We start from the raw sequence: 22,811 nt of genomic DNA, 5'->3' as shown, positions 1-22,811 counted from the left end.
ATTATAGAAAAACTTCGCTTTTCAAAATTATATAACTTACACTACAACCGAGGGATCTAAAGGGATAAGATAATGGTCGGAAAATTGATGTACATCCCCAATTACGAAACTCAAAATTAACACTTCTTTAGATTTTAATAAGTAGTTGAAACATTTGAACACTCAACTTAATGAACCAACCAATCAAAATCCAAGGTTATTAACCCTTAACGGTCGGGGGGGGGGGGGGCGTTGAACGCCCCCCCATCCGGTTTTTTCTATCTCATTTTCTGTGTGTGAAAGATAAAGAGCCCAAACTGCTTGACTTTTTAAGTTTGAACGTTGAACGTTGAGCGTTGAACGCCCCCCCCCCCCCCCCCCCCCCCCCGACTGATTAAGGTGCGGCAAGGGGCCCGACTGTAAAGGGTTAAGCCAACAAATATTAAATAAGAAAACGTTATTACAAAACTTTGGGGACTAGTTTAATAAACAGTCCAATATCCCTCCCCCCTCATTAGCTTTTAACAAAGATCCATTGTATATTATATAAAGGTTTTTATTTACTGTGCCTGCTACACTGTTAAAAATAATTTTTTTATTTAGTATCAAATGATACTCTGGAGAGTATTGGACCCGTAAGAACGCTGCAGCTATATAATTAATATATAACACTATGTAATACTATATAACACAATAATTGTTACGATACAGAATAATAACATTTTTTAGTATCGATTGATACGCTCTAGGGTAATAAAGAATACGCTGTAGAAAAGTTTATTAAAATAGTAATATTTTATACGTTGTAGGGTATCGGAAAATACGCTAATGAAATGTATATAAATTTAGTACTATTTTATACGCTCTAAGGCACTGGAGAATACGCTACACAGAAATGTTTATAAATTTAGTACTATTTTATACGCTCTAGGGCACTGGAGAATACGGTACAGAAATGTGTATTATTATATAGTATAATTTCCTATGTTCTAGCATAAAAATCAATACGATGCAGAATAGTTTATTAGTAGCGAAGCTACTCTATAATTCACAATGTCGGTCCGTCTGTCCGTCCGTCTGTCGGTCCGTCTGTCCGACCGTCTGTCCGTCCGTCCGTCCGTCCGTAATTAATGAATTGGGGAAAATGTGATTTTCTCGGCTCCTACAAAAGATAGAAAGCTGAAATTTTTTGACAACATACCCATCATTAAGGAGCACAATTATAAAACATCAATGGCGGTCGGACTGCTTTTTAGCAGGTTTTAGGCTATTTTTTATATTTTCCAAATTTTCCCCATAGCTTTGGTGTTTATGGTCCGTTTTTCAAAATTTTTTCAGTTAAAGATATCAAAATTAAATTTCCCGTCATTTGAAGAAAACAACAAAGACGGTCAGACTGCCTTTTTGCAGGTTTTTGGCTATTTTTATATTTTTCACATTTTTCCCCATATCTTTGGTGTTTATGGTCCGATTTTCGAAATTTTTTCAGTTAAAGATATCAAAATTAAATTACCTGTCGTTTGAAGAAAACAACAATGATAGTCAGACTGAATGAAAATGCCAATTTTTCCTGTGTAACCTAAAAATAAAAAACACAAAGAATCTTTAGGCAAAAAAAATTATACAAAAAATAAAATTAATTAAAACAGTTTTATTTAACGAGATATGGAGAGAGAAAAAATGGCTGCATATGTTTAAGGTTTACAAACATTTGCCCTTGAAACCAGGTAGACCAAAAACAACCTGGAGGAGGGAATTCCTTGAGGAACTGAGAGAAAAGAATTTTTCATCTTTCAGTGCAGCCTCTACTGAGGCCCAATTCAAAGATAAATGGAGAACCATTGTGCGTGGCCTACGCTCTGGAAAGAAGAGATAAATGGCGATGATGATGAACATTTGCCCTACACCTCACCCCCCCTCCCCTCCCCCTATTGAGATAATAAAATACTTATCTGAGGTCTAAACCTCAAGCCAAATTGCTGCCATATCATCATTCTTGAAACCTTAAAAATATTTGTAATTGTTATTTCTCGCATCGTATTATAAATGGCTTTCCGCGGATATAAAAATGTACGATCATAAGATTAAAACCAGTTTTGTTAGCCACGAGGTGCCAAAGTTGAAAACTGGATATCATATACGATGCTAGACATAGTTTTTTCGAATGGATGAGAACCGGTTCTAATCCACCGGATTAGAATCGGTTTGGAATGAATATGAGAAAATCGTTTACCTAAGTGTTTGATTAAATTGTCATTATTATCATTATATAAAAATCTGGTTCGCTGCTCGGAAGTGAATTATATAGAAGAACGTTAATTTAAAGGACATATGTTAATGTAGCACTTAATTTTTTAAAAAATGCCTTTTAAAATATTGCTAGAACCCGGAATCCGCAAGGATGCTATTTTTTTTTTTTTTGACGAATTCTTGTAAGACTCAGAATCCGGTCCAAAAATTTGACGGATTGCCATCCCTTACTAAAAAAAATTCCTAAATTGAAGCAAAATTAACAGAATTATGAGTTTCTGTTTTATATTAGAATTCTCGAAACATTGTGATCGTATTATAGACAGCTGTCCGCTGATATTTAAATGAAAAATTAAAATATTAAAACCAGTTTTGTAAGCCACGAAAAGGCCTAATTTCTTTAGCTAAAAAAAAAAACTTGTATTGATTTTATTATTTTTATTATAATATTCATAGACAATTGTCTGTAATACGATGATTTAATGATTTGGCTGTGAACCGGTTCTAATCCAGTAGATTTCAATCGGTTTCGAAGCCATACTAGAGTAAAATTACCTGTATACTAAGTGCTTAAATTCAGTAGAGTCTTGCTTGTTTCGCCCACTACTTTGATGGGCAACCCAGGAATGTACGTCCTAAATAATAGAATAGTTATTATTTCTTGCAATGTATAATGAACAGCTTTCCGCGGATATAAAATGTACAATTATAAAATTAAAACCAATTTTTTAGTCCCAAGACGCCGAAGACACTGGCTAAAAAATAGTGTTATCAATAGAAAGAACCACTGACACATCATTCGAATCCAAAACTAGAATATGTATCTAATTAAAACTTACACGAATAAGCGAGAAATGGGATTTTTCTTAATATTTAATATTGCTAGGTGAAAACTTAAACTACATGGAGAAGAATTTGCGAGAAGCGCCTAATTTTAAAATACCTAAATAAAACTTTTTTTCAACTACAAAATTTGTCTCATATAATTCCAAGTTGTCTGATTTGGCGAGAAACGACAACAGAAATTTGGCGAAAAAAGGCAGTTTCGGCAACAGCAACAGTTCCGCCGCCGTTCCTACACAGTTCCACATTATAACTCTTAATTCCTACCGCCATGCCAAATTTTAGTGCTGTAAGGGGGGGCCGGGGGGGGGGGGGAAGTTTTGCCACTTTCGCTTACTCCGTGATTATTGGGCTAGATATTAAAGATAGACTATAGGTTATTTGGGATAAAAGTTTACTTTTGGGTAGTACTTCACGTATTTTTAATCATTTTTTGGATAACCCCACCCCCTAGCCCCCCGGGGCTCAAAATCCCCCTAAAAATAAACCTAACCTTAATTTTCTCAGGAACCATTTGACCAAAAGAGATGATTTCTTAAACTTAAGCTATTATGATTATAAACTAACTTCTAATTTAGAAGTCACCCCCCTGCCGCCAACCCCTAGCCCTGTGGGGCTCAAAAAACCCTAAAAATGAACCTAACCTTATTTTTCTCAGGAACCATTTGACCAATAGAGATGATTTCTTAAACTTAAGCTTTTATACTTATAAACTAACTTCTAGTTTAGAAGTCACCCCCCTGCCGCCAACCCCTAGCCCTCCAGGGCTCAAAATAACCCTAAAAATGAACCTAACGTTAATTTTCTCAGGAACCATTTGACCAATAGAGATGATTTCTTAAACTTAAGCTTTTATACTTATAAACTAACTTCTAGTTTAGAAGTCACCCCCTGCCGCCAACCCCTAGCCCTCCGGGGCTCAAAAAAACCCTAAAAATGAACCTAACCTTAATTTTCACAAGAACCATTTGACCAATAGAGATGATTTCTTAAACTTAAGCTTTTATGCTTATAAACTAAGTCTAAGATTAGAAATCGCCCCCCTGCCGCCAACCCCTAGCCCCCCGGGGCTCAAAAAAAACCCTACAAATGAACCTAACCTTAAATTTCTCAGGAACCATTTGACCAATAGAGATGACCAAGTTTCAGATCCGGATCCGCAAGGATCCGCATATTTTTGAGTCCAAGGATCCGAATTAAAGAATACAAATTTTTGAAAAATTTGGTGATTTTTTTTTATTGTTGGTATCAGGATCCGCACTGACCAAATTTTGAGGATCCGGATCCGTATACAATCAATGCGGATCCGAAACTCTGAGAGATGATTTCTTAAGCTTTTATGTTTATAAATTAAGTTTAAATTTAGAAGTCGCCCCCCTGCCGCCAACACCTAGCCCCCCAGAGCTTAAAAAACTTAATTAAAATTTCATATTTGAAGAGTTAAAGGTACACTTATTAAACCAAATATGCTTCTTTTTGGATGTTATTGACATATTTGCTGAAAAAATTAGAATCGGCCTCCAGGTTCAGGTGAATATCTAAAATGGTTAGTTTGGAATTTAGAGGAAGGGTATCTAAATAGAATTAGGTTAAAGTAAATAATATAGTCAAATTTATTGTTTACGGCTTCAATATGTGTTCCCGACAGGCTCCAGGAGCCTGCTCAACAGGTAAAAATCCTAATGTGTAATGTTTAAATTAAGATGAAAGGTTACTAAATAGAAATAAAAAATATGTACAACAAGAAACTTAATCAAGTTATAAAAAATCTTAAGTTATCCTATATGATAGCTACTTATTTCCAGTGAGCAACATTGTCGCCATTTTAGAACTCTTAAAAAATACCTTGCAGATTAAATTTTTGTTAAAAAATACAACTTACATAATCATAAAGAAATACATTAGATTAGAAAAATACTGCAGAATCAACGGACTAGATTTTTGTATCTTAATACTTAGTATTTAGAATATATAACAAAACTTGTCAAGAGAATGTTAATTTAGTATATAGGGAAGAACAATTTCAAATCATTCCTGATTCAATATCTCTAACAAATCATCTACTTCAAAAAGTAAGTCTTTGTTTTCAACTACAAGTAAAACTACATGTTCTTCAACAATAAAAATAAAATCACCAAATTTTTCAAAAATTTGTATTCTTTAGGTAATTAAAAGTCAAAAATACTTTTAATTTTCAAGTCTGAACCTAAACCTTAAAGATTGGCTCTCATCAAGAGAATGTCTGAAATTTTATATAAATTTAGGTAGATTTTTCCTTTTTTTCCCGCATTTTTTTTAGAAGGATCCGGATCCGCATTTTTTTGCGGATCCGGATCCTGTGACTCAAAAATATGCGGATCCGGATCTGGATCCAAAACCCTGATTTTTAGGGGTTTTTTTGAGCCCCGGAGGGCTAGGGGTTAGCAGCAGGGGGGTGACTAGAAGTTAGTTTATAAGCATAAAAGCTTAAGTTTAAGAAATCCTCTCTATTGGTCAAATGATTCTCAGACTGACCAGCCAATTTTGAAAATAAAAAACGTACAAAACGTACACAAAAAAAAATACGTTACGTACATAAAAAAAAGTAAAAAAACGTACAAAATGTACATTCCTAATAAAAAAGATGTTTATATTTTCCTAGTTACCTATTATCAAAACATTTAAGTCTACTAGCGGAGAGACACCATAACGGACCATAGCGGACTGACAGACACAAGATATCCCATTACTTTATTAAAAAGAACTAGCGCCTACGCTCCTAAAGACCTCTAGGGGCACTTGAGAAGGGGAGGGTTGAATTCAATAACCCAATTTTTTTTATTTTAGATTTAAAAAGAAAAAGTAAAAAACATGGATAACAACATACATAAGTAGCGAAGCTCTAAAGTTTTATATAGACATCTGGAAAAATTTAACTATAAAAAATCAGTGAGCAATTAAAGTTTTTTTTTGGGGGGAGGAGGTAATTTTTTTCTAAAGTCGATTTCTCTTGGGAGGGTGGATGGTGATACTCTTCCCCAAAATAGTTATAAAACTTCCAAGAACCTATGAGAAGCTATCCTGTTAAGGAGAACCATATCAGTTCAGCGGTTAGAGAGATCCTTTGGTACAAATAAACAGACATCCTGTTATCTATAATACAAAATAGAACGATGTCTGTACGTCTGTCCCTTAAGATCTCGGTAACCACTGAACCAATTGGATTATACTCTTCAGGGTATATACCTATTGGTCCTGTGGTGGTTTTAAGCTATTTTTTGGGGGGTTAGACACCCCCACCCCACAAAAAAACAAAAAAAATCTACCCCCCATTTTTTTTTTAGGAGATATCCTTGGTCCTTTTTTTGTAGGAGATATCCTTAGTCCTTTGTAGAAGATTTCCTTTGTAGAAGATTTCCTTTGTGGAAGATTTCCTTTGTGGAAGATTTCCTTTGTAGAAGATTTCCTTGGTCCTTTTAATTTATTTTTTTTTTACAAATTTCACCTTACACTTTTTTTGATCACCTCTTGGGGCAAAGCCCCTAGAGGCTAGAGGCGAAGCCGCTAGTTATGTACAAAGTATATCCTATTATAAGGACCAGCGACTACGCCCTTAGAGGCCTCTAGAGAAACTTGATTAGGGGGGAGTTGAATTCAAACACCCAATTTTATATTTTTATTTAAAAATAAAAAGTAAAAAACAAGGATGACAACATCCTTAAGTGGCTAAGCTCAAAAGTTATGGATGGAAATCTGGGAAAATAAATAAACTAGAGTAGTGTCATAAAAAAAAACATTTAACTTATTTAAATAAATCACAAAACCTTTTTAAAAATATATAATAATGCGAAAATCTAGGAATAAATTCAGCCCCCCAACCAATAATCAAATCTCAATAAAACAAAGTGGAAGTATTGAGAATGAAAACTTATACAATCCCTGAAAATTACAACCATCCATCAAGAAAATGAGTAGAGAAAATCATAAAAACCTATACATCTAGGAATCGATCTAGCACTGCAACAAATAGACAAACCTTAAATAAACTTTTTGAAAATATGTAGAATGTGAATTTATCTATTCCCTGAAAATTTTAGCCGTCTATCTTGAATAGGAGTTGAGAAAATCACAAAAACTTGAAAATCTAGGAATAGATCTGGCACCCCAACCAAAAGGTAAATCTCAATGTAAATATGTAGGATGTGAACTTATTTATTCAAAAAACAAGAGCCAAGAAAATCAGGTTTCTCCTATGGCATAACGGACTGAGAAAGTATTTATAGAGTAGCTTCGCTAATAATTTTTCTAGTGAGAAGGGGGGGGGAGGGTGGATTAGACCACCCCCATTTCTGTTTTCAATTTTAAAAAGAAAGAAAAAATGTGGAAGGGTGGTTATTTTTTTCTAAGAGTGATTTCTCTTAGGAGGGTGGTTGTACCCTTTTCCAGAACCTATAAGAAGCTACCCTGTAAAGGAGAACCATATTGGTTGAGAGAGAGCCTTCGGTACAAACAAACAATTAGACAGACATACATCCTGTTATTGCGTACTAAGTATATCCTATTATATAAAGTAGTAAGTTTTTTGTCTGATGCTTAAGATTTTCATTAATTACTTCTGAACCGATTGATTTCAATTTCAGGGAAACTTCACTCAGTTACCGAGATGGTTTTAGGCTATTTTTTTACCATTTTGAATACAGGTTCTCGAAGGGATATGGAAGGACAGAGAAAATAGCCTACAACCTCTCCCAGATCATGTCTGTTCAGCAGTTAACGAGATTCTTCACTACAGAAAAAAAAGGATTTATAGGATTATACATATAATAGGATATAGGGTTATTTTGTCTAATGCTAAAGATCTCAGAAAATACTAGTCTTTAATACAAAGTAAAACAATGTCTGTCTGTCTGAAGCTTAAAATCTTGGTAATAGCTGAACAGATTCGGTTCTACTCTTCAGGGAATATATCTACTGGTCCTGTGGTGGCTTTAGGCTATTTTCTTGGAGTGTGGAAAACCCAACCCCCCAAAAAATCAACCACCCCTCAATTTATTTTTGTAAACTAATGCAAATAAGCTGGGTGGGGCCTAAATGAAAAAAATCATCACAATATCTTATTTTCGTTTTTTTTAATAATTACGAACAAACGATCCTATAAAGGAGGGGACGAATCCTCTAGAGGCTAGGGGAGAAGCCGCTAATCCTAGTAGTAAGTAAAAAGCTTTAAGTGTCCCACCCCCCAAGAAAATAGCTTAAAAATATTCCCTGAAGAGTAGAACCTAATAGGTTCAGTGGTTACTGAGATCTTAAGCTTCTAAAAGACAGACGGACAAACAGACAGACAGACATCATTCTACTTTGTATTATAGATAATATACTATTTTTGTAATACTTTTTATACAAATACAAATACTTTTATACTTATATTTGATTCTTATTCTTAAAAAAAAACGTAAAACGTACAAAAATACAAAATTCAAAATACGTTACGTACACATATCAAAATAACGTCCAGAAGGTACTCAGATTCGATACGTTACATACAAAACATACAAAACGTACACTCTTGCCAGTCTGGATTCTTGAGAAAATTAAGGTTAGGTTCATTTTTAGGGTTTTTTTGAGCCCCGGAGGGCTAGGGGTTGGTGGCAAGGGAGTGACTTCTAAATTAGAAGTTAGTTCATAGGCATAATAGCTTAAGTTTAAGAAATCATCTCTTTTGGTCAAATGGTTCCTGAGAAAATTAAGGTTAGGTTCATTTTTAGGGGGATTTTGAGCCCTGGGGGGCTAGGGGGTGGGGTTGTCCAAAAAATGATTAAAAATACGTGAAGTACTACCCAAAAGTAAACTTTTATCCCAATTAACCTATAGTCTAACTTTAATACCTAGCCCAATAATCACGAAGTAAGCGAAAGTGGCAAAACTTCCCCCCCCCCCCTTATTTTTTTTAATGAAGTTGCTTTGACTTTTCATTTTGGTTTCTAAAAGTGCCTCCCTATTTTGTAATAATGAAAAGTAATTTATTGCATTGTATTATAGACAGCTTTCCGCTGTTATTAAAATGAAAAAATTTGAGATTAGACCCATAGATGTTAACCAAGAGGGATATAAGGCCCAGGCTTACTTTTTTAATTTTATGATTTTTATCCTAATGTTCATGTTGTGATTTTTCACATGCCTGAACGAAAATTCTTTTTTTTAAGGACTCTTATTAAGTAATAATTTAAAAGGGTATAATGCCAAATCTGCTCGTAATCGCAAGGACGTCCAAGCTTTTTAATATGGTAATGGGTTGTGGTAAAAAATTAAAAAGGGGGGGGGGGTAATGACATCTATTCTTAATCCATGAGCAAAATGGTCTAAATATTGAGCTAGACCCTTCAAACTTGGTATATAAGCCTAGTCCTATAGGTATTTCATCTAAATGGCAAAAACAATCCAAAAAGGGATAGTTTAACGAAGTGCATTTTAAAAAAAATAGTGAACTGTAAGTTTTTTCTATTTTAAATAACGTAGTAGTGCATAATATAAAGTTATTGATTAAAATTAAAAGATTTGACCAGGGATTTTCCTTAAAAAATGAGTTTTTATTTTCAACTTCGTTGCATGTTATATATGGCAAAAAAATTTTGTCATAAATACAACTTTAGATAGCATTTACTAGTTAATAGAACTTCAAACTTTTTATACAACAAAATACACAGAACAACAAAGAATGACCAATAAAATACTTAGTATAGTACTTAGAGTAGTGATCTTTTTATATGTCTTAGTAGAATATATTAGGCATTGGATCGATATGATTGTGATAAAGAATTTTAATATTGACCTGACCAAACTTTTTTTATTTGACAATATCTAAAAAAGTTAGTGATTTGCAACATAAATTACATTATATACAGGGTGAGTCAGAAAAAACTGAGTTTTTCGATTTTCAGAAACAACCAGAAGGAATACAGAAAAAATAATTATATGTCCTTGTTCTCTGTACAAAAGCACATCAAACTTGTAAAAGGTGTTTTGCATTATCTCTAAAAATGCGGTCTCTATGATAGGTGTATGGTGTCAAAAAATGCCTTGTGTGAAAAATGTTGATCAAGAAAAATTAAAATAACTCATCTATTTTATATAAAAAAAATCTTAAAATTTCAATATTTATTTAGAAATGGGTCTAAGAGAAGTACTTTAATGAGTTTTAAAGGTGAAATGCTTTTTGGCTCCTTACAAAAGCATTTTTAGAATACTTCAATTTGTCATTTTTTCATATTTCTTGATTGTGATGCATGTGGTTTAAGAGAATCTTCTATAATAACGTAGCTTATAGTAAAAAGAAAAAAAAACCTTTTTATTGGACAAAAAAATCTCTTAAGATAAAAAAGTTATCAAGGTTTGAATCTTTAAAATAAAAATGCCTTTTAGAAACCCTACCCTATTTAAATGAAGTTATTTTGATGGATTATAACACACAAGTATAATTTGTCAAAAGGGGGCGGAGATTTTGGAGATTAAATCCAGTCTTGCACCAAATATAGAGGAAATTCAGGGGGAGGGGGGACGAATTTAGGTAACAAGAAGAAATATTTCCGGTCTTGAGCTGGTTTTCCGGTCTTGGGGTATTAAATCTTAACAATAGATTACAACAAAAAGTTTGATTTATAATGTGATAATTTAATTTAAATAAATTGCATTTTTAAGATGTTAAATATTTACATATCTGTTGAATAAAAATTTTAATAATCAAAAAATATGTTTGTTTATCTTTTTAGAATGGTAAACATTTTTTATTATAAATGAATCTACCTAAAAAGTGCAAAATAATGGCCGAAAAAGTCATCACACACACTTTTTGAAATCTTTATGCTCTAAAAAGCGCTGTTGTTTTCAGAGATATTCAAAAACACCTTTTCTAAGTTTAGTGTATATTTTTATAGAGAACAAGAACCTATAATTGTTTTGTCCATATTCCTACAGGTTGTATCAGAAAATCGGAAAACTCAGTTTTTTCTGACTCACCCTGTATATGTTGTATGGTTATTTGGTATTTCCGCGTGAGATAATGCGTATATTGTAAGTAAACCGAACGGTTTTGTTTATTTTTTTTTTAAAGAATCTATAGAAAACCTGTCCTATAATGAACCGGACGTTATTTTTTATGTTTTTTAAGTAACTTGTCCCAAGGGGAACCCCTGTTCAATTTTTTTATAACTCTTGTGAAATATGTTGAAAAAGATTCTCTAAAAATGGTGTTTTGGCTATACATATTTGGAAAAAAATAGACCATTCTCATGTAATTTATGTGGCAAATCACTTTAACTTTTTTAGATATTGTCAAATAAAAAAAGTTTGGTCTGGTCAATGTTAAAAATTCTTTAACATACAATCATATCTATCCAATGCCTAATATATTCTACTAAGACATATAAAAGTTCACTACTCTAAGTACCTTAACTCTTTAAATACACTTCGTAGAACTATCCCTTTTATTTTTTGGTCTATATTGACGTGGAAACTTACCTTAAATTGTGTTTTCTTAGGGTTTTAACTAAAATGCACTGTGTCTATTCATAAGGACATCATTTAAGATGATTCAGCAAGTTGGGGACCGACCCCAGGGGGCTAGGTGGATGGCCCGCAAGGGTTAAGTGCATTTTTTCCAATATACATGTTGTGACACATCAAATTTTAGGTTTTTTTATAGTATGGCTTTGAAACCGATTAATATCCGCTGGTTAAAACCCAGTTGTCAACCCAACTGAAAAAACATGTATGGCATCATATTACAGACAATTTTACACGGAACATTAAAATAAAAATCATAAAATGAATACCAGTTTTGTTAGCCTGGGCCTTCTACCCCACTGGATTAACAAAACAGACAATTTTCCATGAAAATTAAATTAAAATCTAAGATTAGAGCCAGTTTTGCCTAAAAACGTCCGGCTACTCCCATTTAAAACTCCCATCAGTTCATGTGGTCATGGAAATCTTAAGGTACAGACAAAAAAACCTTACTACTTTATAATACTGGCGGAAATGCCCCTCTAAGGGCACTTATCCAGTCAAATTACCAGATATCCGGCCGGATAACCGGCCAAATTACTACATATTAAAGTATCTAAAAAGGATATTGTCCCTTTCATGGAAACGCACCTTTAGGGGTGATTCGTTGACTTTTAAAAAATTGCTTTTAATAGGTTTTTTTAGGTTAGGTTATGTTATATTTGGTTAGGTGATTATCCCGCAGGGTTAGGCAATTAGCCCCGCAAGGTTAGAGTACCCCGCGAGGAGCTAGAAATAGGGGGAAAGCTACTGTGAAAATACGAATAATCACTCGATCCTTAAGGGGCGTTACCACGAAAGGGACTATACCCGCAAAAAAAAATTCTTCATAAACTGGTGTTTTATATTATACTAGCGGCTGCGTCCCTAGTATCTAGGAATATTAGAAGGGAAGCTTCACTCTAAAGGAGAACCATATCAGTTCAGCGGTTAGCGAGATCCTTCGCTACAGACATAAAAGCTTACTACTTTATATAATAGGATAAAATTAAGGTTAAAACTTAAAAATTAAGTAACTATTAAATGATCTTTCTTCTTAGCAAATAAATCTAATTAACTATTACTACCCTTAATCTGTAATATCAACCCCTAATGGTTGGAGGATGGGCGGGGAGGTTGCATAGAATGCCTGCCCCCCCCCCCCCTTGTTTTTTTTCTATCCTATTTTCTGTGTATAAAAGGTAGAGGGCTATAACTGAGTGACTTTTAAAATATGGGTATGAAACATAACTGAGAGTTTAAATTTTTTAATACCTCCTTCCTGGCAGGCACAGGATGCCAGCAAATCTGGTAAGGTTATTCAGGTAAAAAGTAAAAATATTTTTTTACTTAAACAAAGCATCTCATGTTATCTAATACTAAAATATCCTATAATCGTACATCCTCATATGTAATATATGTGTTCAAGTCGATTTCAGGTTCCAGGTATAATCCTGCAAGTCCTGAACCTCCAGGTCTTCATAAATCTTTAAATGGTTCCTGTGACCGCAAATTTTTAATTGAAGATTTCAAATTTTAAACTTTTTTATCTTCATGACATATTAAAATTTCATAAAATCCGTTGCCGTTTACCTGCCAACCGTCGGTTTGCGGCTGGCAGCTGCCAAGTACTGCTGCCACCGCCAAAATTTATGTTTTGAGACTTCTAATATAAAATTTACATAAAGATAAACATATTCAGAAAAAATTGTTCTTCTAGCTTCAATAATAAGAAAATTAAAGCCATTTAAGATTTTTAAAAAAATATTTTTGTTGTGAAATATCAAAGATTATATTGCCGGATATCCGGCCGGATAGTTTCAATATCCGGTATCCGGCCGATATTGAAAATGGCCGGATATCCGGCGACACCGGATATCCGGCCCAACAATAGTAAAACCTTCCCTTGAACTATAAGAAGCTTCACTGTTAAGAAAAACCATATCGGTTCAGCAGTTAGCCAGATCCTTCGCTACAGACACAAAAGGTAACTACTTCCTTTGATAGGATAGGTTTTAAAAAAAGACTACATCAGAGAGGAAGGGAACATTGGGCCGTAAATTTCACTGGTTGAATTATTCGTTAAATAAAAAACTTTGGGTACTTTTATTGAATTTTCATTTAAAAATTGTATAAATATACACCAAATTACCCCTTCTGTAGATTATAACTAATAGTTGAAACCAGGGTGTTGGAGCCGTTTAATTTTGATGCGGCTCCGGCTCCGGCTCCAGCTCCGGCTCCTACCCTTAAAATTAATATATCAATTTTTGTTCATTATTGAAATTGATAAAATAAAATAAATAATATAAAATATTTTGCTTTTATTTGATTAAAGCTATATAAAAGTAGAAGGATGTGTGTCTATTTGTTAAGTAACAATAGTTTTTTAGTTTATTATATGGAAATAGACCGTTGCCAAATCATATTATTACTTTAAAAAATCACATTTAGCTAATCTGGAGCCGGAGCCGTTTTTAACAAAAAATACGGCTCCGGCTCCACCCAAAATGTTGCTGCTCGGGCTCCAAAACACTGGTTGAAACGTTTGGATACTCAACTTATTATACCAGACAATCAAAATTCATTAAAGATCCCAAAGTGTCTGTGTGTTTCAAAGGATCTCACTAATTGATGGACCGATATGTAACAATTCAAAGTCTTGATATTTTTTTTGAAAACTTTGTACATAAAGAACTGATTTCCTAACCTGCAAGTAACAGCAAACCATTCTAATTCTTGTTTCTTGGCTGGCATTTTGAGTGTATGGTTGTCTGAAATGTAGCCCTTTTATAAATTTTGCCAATATTTGGTTAATTCCGAAACACAGGTGAAAATAATAATTTGAAAAGAAAGGGAGATAGGCTAAGCTTTTCTACAATTCTGGCCATCCATAACAGATTTTTATTAAAAATATGATATAAGGTAGGAAGTTTTTTTTGTCTGTTGCTTAAAATTTGATGACTACTGACCCGATTGAGTTCTCCATTTTATGGATGGATCTTATAAATCTCTGGATGGTTTTAGGCTATTTAATTTTTGTATCTAAGTTTTTTTAGGCTACTTAGGATACTAGGAGCGCATCCGCTAGTATTTAATGTTGTTAGGTGAAAACTTAAACTACTTAATGCAAAGGAAAAGAATTTGCGAGAAGCGTGTGATTTTAAGATATCTAAATAAAACCAACTATATTTTCTAGATCTTAACGCCTAAAACATTTATAACTTTATAACCTTCTTGAAGAAGAATTTGCTTACAATAAAACTAACAACAAATTTACATTAATTAAAAATCAGGCATTTGTGTATTCTTGAACACACAAATATGCGCGCCAATATTTTTTGAAGTAATAAAAAACAAAACATTTTTTAGAAGAATTTTTTTTTAAAAAATGTTTTTTTTAATTTGTATCCTATTTTTCTTCAATTTACTGATTACAAAAAAACAATTTTAAAATTTTTAATCAAAACTTCTATTTATTTTTATATGTATATTTTTCAATAACTAATATTTATCGCCATCGGAGCTGTAGTAAAATCGGCTGTTACCATCGCAATGGGACAATTTCTGTGTGATGAATATTCCCTTATGAATGAACAAAAATTCTAGGACTAATTCATCAATGTTGGACAATTTTATTTTAAAACCCACATGCTGAATAAATTATAATTCCTTTACATTAAAAATATTAAATTTCGCCGTAATATTAAGAAAAAGTGAAGAAAATTTGGCGTAAAAAACTATGTTAGAGAAAATGTAGTACATACGACGGCGGAGAAAGTGTTCATACCAATTAGCGTAACAACAATTGCGATGGAGCGTAATGAAAAAATACTTCTACCGTATTGAATTATATTCCCAAGAGCGTATTAGACAATACTATACAGACAAATACATTATTTAGTACTACTTGTTACTTCACAGAACATTACCTAATACTTAATAATGCATTGAAAACTTCCTTGTATCGTAATGAGGTTTTTTTCCTACTACGTACGGATTGATACTATACATTAATGTGAAGAATATAGAGTATCATCTGATGCTAAAAAAAAAAATTATTTTTAACAGTGTACCTAACCAAACTTAACCCAACCTAAAAATAGATTATTAATAGAGGAGGAAACGCGCCATAATTCTCTTATTTAACCATCAATCATACAGTTCTATTTTTATTTTTAAAAGCGAAGCTTTTCTATAATTAGGGTCGGTCCGTCCGTACGTCCGTCCGTCCGAGATAGTTAGCTTTTATTCGTTAATTTAGGCATGTTAGAATTGTCCTATCGATTTCAAACTTTGTATGGTGATTCCTGTAGTAGTTAGGTACGATTTAGAAAGCGCAGCAACTCTATAATCGTTACCAGAATGTCCGTACGTCCATTTAAAACATGTTAATTTTTGTACTTTTTTAATAACAATTTTTTATGTGCTAAAATCATCCGATCGATCTGATTTTTTGATTACTGATTCCTATTACAATAAGGTACAATATTATGAGCGAAGCATCTCTATAATCAAGTATTAAAAATGTCAGTATGTCCTTAAACAGAATTCTGTATTTAAGAAGTTTTGCAACAAATTTACGTATAATTTTGTCAAACCTTTTATTTTCATATTTTGCATATTCAGTTCTGACACTATACAAGTGTTAGTGTCCGTTTGTCCTACCGTTTCAGCGCTTCGCTTTTATGGATGTTGTCATCCTTGTTTTATTGTATTTTGTAATTTTCAATTGTTAACTTATTGAAGGGACCGTTTTCAGGGAATGGGGATAAATATTAAATTTAAAATCTATATAGGGATGTTTTATCAAAGAAAAACTACATTGCCTTCAATTTTAGACTTCGAAACCGATAAATATCCGTTGGATTAGGACCGGTTCTAAGCCTTACTGAAAAGTTATGTATCATATCGTAATATATCCAGTTTCCTACGAATATAAAAATGTATAAATCATAATATTAAAAGCAGTTTTGTTTGCCCGTGCTATCGGCATCTCGGGTCTAACAAAACTGGTTTGTACATTTTTATATCCGTGGAAAGCTGTTTATAATACGATGCGATAAATAACTATTGTCATTATTCATCCTTACATCTGAACTTTCTTATTATTATTATTATAGTTAGGGTGCTTTAAATATTTACTTGAAGCTAAGCCTCTAGGGGCATTTCAAAGAGGGGGGGGGGGAGAGATTTTCACCCTTTCAAGCTCTTTAGCTTTAGAAATGATAAGTATTTTTTTCTTAAGGGAAGGGGGATAAAAAGGTGATTTCTTTCATGAGGATGTATAAACCATTCCCAAAATGGATAAAAAAAACTTTCTGTGTTTGTGATAGGATCTGTGTCTGTCTGTACCGAAAGGTTTTCGCTAACCACTGAACCGATATGATTCGCCTTGACATTGCAGTTTTTAATACGTCTTAACATAACTATTTAGTGGAGGGTATAACACCTTTTCCCCCATCACAGAGAAATCAAATGACCCCTACAAAAAAAATCTTTATTTTTCTTTTTGAATCCAAAATTTGATTAGTGGCAGTCGACTTCTTCCCTCCTCCAAACTTGAAGTGCCCCTAGAGGCCTTTATGGGCGGAGCTCCTATTTAATATTTGTAGCATCCTATTAATACAAATAAAATGATATAATAACAGCATCCGAATTGTAAATATAAATATACACCTAACTCTTTCATAATATAAACATGAAACAAGAATAAAAATATCCAAAATAAATATAATTATTCATTTATTTTATGATTATTCAGTTCAGCGAAGCTCTGAAACGGTAGGACAGTCTGAACTGAATAAGAATATAAAAGTATAAGAGTCGAAGCAAAATTGCAAGTAAATTTGTTGAAAAATTGCTTGATGCAGGATAATGTTTAAGGACATACTTCCATTTTTAGGACCTGATTATAGAGTTGATTCGCAATCGGATAATTAGATCATATTAAAATTTGTTGTTAAAAAAGTGAAGAAATCAACAAGTTAAAAATGGACCTACGGACATTCTGGTAACGATTATAGAATTACTACGCTTTCTAAATTGTACCCAACTACTACATGGATCACCATGCAAAATTTGAAATCGATAGGACAATTCCAACGTGCCTAAATTAACGAAAAAAGCTATCCGTCAAGGACGTACTGACCCTAATTAAAGACAATTGCTTCGCTTAAAAAGACTCAAAAGCAAATAAATTAATAGTTTAATCAAAGAAGATGAAGTATAGAATAGAAAACCCTAAATATTTCTGGGAAATTTGGAACCTAGTAATAGTTGTGTGGTAGCTGCCAGCCGCGGCAGCTGTTGAGTCCTCACATGATTGTAGTAGCGAACAGACGTATGGATGTTATAGAGAAGCTTCGCTTCTCTATGGTTTTCACCAAATAACACAGAGTTCTAGTTATGTGTTTATTGAAAGAGGGTCAACAGGATACTAACTATATACTAAATAACACAAATACATGAATAATGGCATAATCATATCAGTTATACAGGCTATTATAGGGTTACATATACATTTAGGGGCATAGATCCCTCCAACCCTGGCAGGGATGGAGGGATACCAGCCTTAGATCAACATTTTAAATAGAAAACTAAATAAACAGTAAAAGTTAAGAACAATTCAAATTCCTTAGAAAGGGACAAGTTGGCTTCGCCCCTTGGATGCGGGGATCCTACGGGATAACTTAGGCTAGGAGCGAAGCTACCACATACCCCGGGAAGTAGGGAGGGCACACCACAGTTGCTAACTTTTTATCTGTGTGACGTAACAAAAATCGAAGGATGAGAGGGGAGGTGGGAAAGGAAACCCCTAAAAAAGGGATGGATTTTTGTTACGTCACAAAGATATAAAGTTAGACACTATTACTAGGTTCGAAATTTGAAAGAATCTCTCAGGCTCAATACCAGCTGAGTATCCACGTGGATATTCAGCTACTATTGGGGTCATTTTTGGATACTCAGCTACCATTGGGAAAATGTGTGGATATTCAACTACCATTGGGGGAAAAAAGTTTTTAAACAATTATTTTGGACTTTGTAACAAAGGTTTTGATATAAAATCTGGATCATGAAAAGAAAACGAAGTTTCCGGTTTCATCGTATTTTCACAGTAGCTTTTGAAGGGTTATTTTAGGTTAGGTTAGGTTAAGTAAATGTTAATGATTGCCCCACAGTGTTAGAAAATATGCCCCGCAGGGCTAGAGCCCCCCGCAGGGGCTAGGAGTATGAGAAAGTCTACTGTGAAAAAACGACGAAACTGGAAACTTCGTTTTCTTTCCATGATCCTAAAATCTTATAGAATTAATTCATATTAGTAGCACAGCATCTATATAAATAAAAATAAATTCATTAGGTAATATCAATAAATATTTTTTGTCCCTAAATAACTAAATATCAAAGAAGTGTTTTCTTTAAATAATTTATTTTAAATAATGAACAAAAGTGAGTTGCAATTACTAATCATACAGACGAACGGACACATCCTAATGGAAAAGCAGCTGCGCCTATATTAGTGGGAGGAGCGTTTTATACAATAATAAAACCAGGGAGAATTGCCATTGATCAGATTAAGGATAGAATATTTAGATGAAAGACATCAGCTAAACCCTGTCAGGTAATTTCTATTTCCAGGTTGTCTTCGAAACCGATTAATATCCGCTGGATTAGAACAGGTTCTCAGACATACTGAAAAATTAATACCAGTTTTGTTAGCCGGGGCTTTGGCCCCTCAGGGCTAACAAAAATGGTTTTAATCTCATATTTTTATTTTATTTTAATGTCCTTGGAAAGCTGTCTACAATACTATGCGATAAATAACTGTTCAAGATTAAATGTTTTTACTGATAGATATATCAGCATAAATCGTGGTGTATGCTTCCCACCTAAGTATTAAATGATTAAATAAAATTTCACGATTTTTTTTTATTTTAATCCGGAAACATTTCTTAAATCTTTTAAAAAGTTGAGAGGAATGGTTAGCTTTTTTCTTAATTTATACATGTTAGAATTGTCCTATCAATTTAATACAAAAGGAATGATTTAGGAAGCGTAGCAACTCTATAATATAAAGTTCGTAGGTCTATTTTAAACATGCTGCTTTTTTATTTCAACAATTTTTTTTCATATAATATAATAAATGAAAGCAAAGTTTTTCTAAATTTCTAGGAAATTATCAACTCTAGAAAATCGTGGCTTTAGAGATTTTTGGTCCAAAAATAAATAATGGATTTTTAGCCCTGTAGATTGAGTATTTTCAAAAGTGAAGCTTTTCTATAATAGGGGCCTGTGCGTATGTCCGTCTGTCGATTTCAAACTTTATGATTCCTGTAAAGCACATTATAAAGAACGTAATTACTAACAAATCAAATTGACTATTTTATGCCCAACTACGCTTTTAATGATTTTGTCATCCTTGTTTTAAAGTGCAAGGTTCAATAAGTGGGTGGAGATTTTTCGGCAAATCTCTGTACAACTTACGTGAATTGATTTATATCTAAATGGTATTTATTACTTATAAGTTTGAAGATATCTAATTTATGGAATACTGATTCTTATTACAATAAGGTACAATGTTATAAGCGAAGCATCTCAATAATCAAGTCCTTAAAATGTCAGTATGTCCTTAAACAGTAGCATATACTTAAGCAGTTTTGCAAAAATATACCATAATTACAATCTATAATACAAAGTAGATTGATGTCTGTCTGTTTGTTTGTCTGTGTGTCTGTTTGTTTGTTTGTAGCGAAGGATCTCGCTAACCACTGAACTGATCAGGTTCTCCTTTACAGGGTAGCTTCTCATAGGTCCCGGGAAGGTTTATAACTATTTTCTCGGGGGGTGGGACACCCCCAACCCCCTCAAAAAATTAAAATACCCCCCCCCCAAAAAAAAATTAGATTTATTTTTTAAAATCTAAATTACGAAAAATTGGTTTGATCAAACCTCTTGGGGCAAAGCCCCTAGAGGATAGGGGCGAAGCCGCTAGTAATTTTATAAAGACTTATGCATTATTATCCTGTGTGTTAGTGTGTCCTTTCATTCGCTTTTATGGATGTTTCAATACTTGGTTTCTAAATCTGTATTAAAGTTAAATGATAGGTGTGAATTGCTTGCATTAATGTGTTTTATTGTCATGGGAATCAGTATTGTGAAAGGATATAATGAAAATACCAATAGGAAACTATTGTGGATATTCAGCTACCATAGGGGAAAAGTGTGGATATTCAACTACTCTTGGGAAATATGCGTGGAAATTCAGCTACTATTGGGGAATTTGTGGATACTCAGCTGGTATTGAGCCGTAAATCATATTAAAGTACAGATCACAATGACTAGTAGGACAAAACTAAAATAATTTACTTTTGATTATAATCTAATATAACTTGTTAAATAATAGTAAAATCTATATAGCTTTACATTTCAAAGCTACTATAAAAAATTATTGTCCGCTTTATCTGTAGGATATTGATGCCCAATTAAGTGAAACACACCACGTAAACACCTCTTAGGGAGGTGAAACAAGCATTATATACTTGAACTTTTCAGAAAAGGATGAAAAGTTACTAATAAATCTAAATCATTTTGATAAGTATGATTGACCACAATTATAGTTATAAGGGCCAGTAGTATTGGTCCAACCCCTTCCTTCCCCCAACCCCCTCTACCTCAAGATTGGGCTGTTTATTGCACTAGTCCCCAAAGTTTTATAATAATGTTTTCTTATTTGTTGGCTTGATAACTTTGGGGGACCTTAATTGAAATTTGATTGGTTGGTTCATTAAGTTTAATGTCCAAACGTTTCAACCACTAATTGGTATCTACAGAATGGGTATTTTAGTATATCATCATGGGGCATGTACATTGTCTTATCACGGCTCATCTTATGTTAAGACATAGGTCACTGTAAAAAAAATATTTTCCCTCCAAGTTTTGGGTGCTATAGGCTAGTAATATTTTGAATACTATGAGTTTACTAAGGGAATGCTGCATCAAAAGCATTTAGGGGCCTTGAATTAGAAAGCGGATTGATTAAAAATCCATCCTATGACTGAGATGTAAAAACAAAATAGCCGAAAACTATCATGGAAAGCTTTCCTTACTTGGGAACTTAATTGGTTCGCTAGAATGAGATGGACAGTAAAACTACAATAGTTTATGCCAAGCAGCTGGGTCCCGTATCAGACGAAACAGGATTACTCTTGAAGAATTAATTCTATGATAGAGATCTGGTGAAATCAGAGCCTACAGAAACAAGTTTTACATTTTAAAGTATTTGTTAGAGTAGTAGTATACAGTACCCAATTTGAACGAAAAGCTTGAATATTTTAAGCATTATTTCATTATATAAAGTTCTATAATAGAATCATAATTAATAAAACTTTAAATTTGTTATTATTAGATTAAAAAATGTTTTTTAATTTTTTCAAACAATACAGCGCCATAAAAATTAATTTTTACGATTAAACTGAGTCACCTGGCGGTTAAAAAATAAACTATAAACTACTTTTAACATTACAGGCTGAATCACGAACTGCTGAATAACCCTTTGAGGGCGAAAATTTGAAATAAAAAATATTAGGATTTTAATCTTTTAAATCGTGTATTGTTACATTGGGTGTAAATATAAAATAAATTAGTGAATAAATCAGTTAAACAGATATTTTAACATAAGATGTTAAAGTCATAGAAATCTTTAAGTGTAACTTAAATATTTTGAGTTGAGTATGAAGAGAGAGACAGAGAGAGAGAAAGACTGAACGGGGGGGATAGAGAGAGAGAGAGGGGGACAACGGGGAAAGAGAGAGAGATAACGGGGGAAGAGAGAGAGAACGGCGAGAGAGAGAGAGAGAGAGAGAGAGAGGGGGGGGGGGAGGGAGTACATACTTGAATTCAATAGGACAATTCTAATATGCCTAAATTAACAATTAACAATTAATTTTATGTACTTTTATTTCTTATTAAAAGCGTACCCTATACCCAGCGAAACTTTAAAAAACAAGGATGACAACATCCATAAAAGCGAAGCTCCCCAGCCAGAAAGTAGCGTCACTATCGCGCTACTATAGCGCACGATATCGTGTAGCAATCGAGCACGAGTTCTTACGATATCGCTAAATAGTCGTCCAATGCACATCAACGATATGTTACGATAAATGGTCGAAAAGGTACTTAGAGCTGCGCGATACACCCACGAAATCGTAAGCGATATCATAAGG

The 22,811-nt window shown here is 33.3% G+C and overlaps 1 protein-coding gene and 1 long non-coding RNA gene across 2 annotated transcripts in view; both read right to left on the bottom strand.

The window, feature by feature from the left end:
• Positions 1-22,811, bottom strand: part of TyrRS (Tyrosyl-tRNA synthetase) — a 118,374-nt gene that overhangs the window by 91,669 nt on the left and 3,894 nt on the right. The gene's annotated exons all lie outside the window — the stretch shown is intronic.
• LOC145307663 (uncharacterized) lies at positions 1,534-14,365 on the bottom strand. Its single transcript, XR_013875549.1, has 3 exons — positions 14,300-14,365; positions 2,785-2,864; positions 1,534-1,982 (listed from the first exon to the last, which is right to left on the bottom strand). It is a non-coding gene; the product is annotated as an uncharacterized LOC145307663 (long non-coding RNA).

Source organism: Acartia tonsa, chromosome 15 (genome assembly GCF_053477335.1).
Source record: "Acartia tonsa isolate MP-2025a chromosome 15, ASM5347733v1, whole genome shotgun sequence".
In the NCBI taxonomy this organism is placed as follows: domain Eukaryota; kingdom Metazoa; phylum Arthropoda; class Copepoda; order Calanoida; family Acartiidae; genus Acartia; species Acartia tonsa.
This window is presented reverse-complemented; position numbering and strand designations above follow the sequence as displayed.